The sequence below is a fragment of the Solanum stenotomum genome, chromosome 4 (assembly GCF_019186545.1).
Source record: "Solanum stenotomum isolate F172 chromosome 4, ASM1918654v1, whole genome shotgun sequence".
Taxonomy (NCBI): domain Eukaryota; kingdom Viridiplantae; phylum Streptophyta; class Magnoliopsida; order Solanales; family Solanaceae; genus Solanum; species Solanum stenotomum.
Window position 1 is genome coordinate 16851585 of NC_064285.1, and position 1359 is coordinate 16852943.

The window sequence follows — 1359 nt, forward strand, 5'->3', positions numbered from 1 at the left end:
AAACTTGAACTGAATTTTCTTCTTCATTTTGAATTTCTATACTCATTTATTCGGATTCCTCTGAACTGGTTGAGTATTCTTCATATAATTCTTCAAAGAAGTCTTCACTTCCTACTGATTTTACTGATTCTAGATCAGAATCAATTTCTATCCTATCTAATTTTGAGATTTTTACTCTTTTCTTGTCACATTCATAACTTTTATGTCCTTTTTCACCACAGTTGTAACATTTACATTTTTCTGTTGGTTTTGTTTTCCTGAAGTTGTTTTTCTTTTTATAATACCTTCTTTTAGGTATATAATTTCGTTTAGAAATATTTTTTCTTTTGATTAAGCTTTTTTCTTCTTTTGTAGGGTTTGTCGTCATTACATCCCCATTGGGTTGTTGCATTCGTATCTAGGCAATAAATTTGTGTATTTATTCTTTTGGCTTTTCTTTGTATGTTATGTGCCATACATAGTTGACCAAGTCTATTTTTTAGGAAAGATATTATTTGTCCAAGAGTATCTCCTTTAATGTTTTCCTTATCATATTCTTCTCTAAAATATTTGGCCCAAAAGCCTGATAATTTTTTATAGTATTTTTCTAAATATGGTTGCATTTCTTTGTTGCTATCAAATATTTTGTAGTAATATTCTTCGAATTCACAAGTATATTCCTGGATATAACTCATTTTGCATATTTGCAATTTTTCCAATTGTTCTTTTGCAATAGTTCTCATTTTTTCTCCATTTTTTGTGGTACTTCCTTCACCACCTAAAAATTCATTTGCTACGTATTGTACTAATTTTTTTATTCCTTCTTGGAGGGATTTTTTAAATCCATCTAAGATATTGTTTTTGATGATTTCTTTTGCATCATCTATTAATCTTGTGTGTCAATTGCTTACTTTTCCTGTAAAGGTATTTATTTTAATGATGTGTTTTTCTTCATCTGTATAATTTATTCCTTTTCCGAGTAGAAAATAAAGGAATATATTTTGAGACCATAGATCTAAGTCTATTTATGGTTCTCGTTTACAATTTAAATCTAAGAATTGTGTTGTTCCTACATCTCCTGTTGGGAGTCTATTAGGCATGAAATGAGCTTTATTGCTATTATGATATTGTTTCATGAAGTCTTTATTCTTTTTTGCTTTTTGAGCAAAATTGCTTTCTTTTTCCTCTGGTTGGAATTCTTCTTTTATGGATTTTGATCCATCACCTTCTTCAAATTTTCCTTGGGGTCCTCCTACTTCTCCTTTGTTCATTAAAACTTTTATATTTTGTTCTAAAAGATCTAAGTCTTCCATTGCATAAACTAGTTCATCTAGTTCACTCATCATTTGGTTTTTCGTCGGATTTTAAAATTTCTTTTTC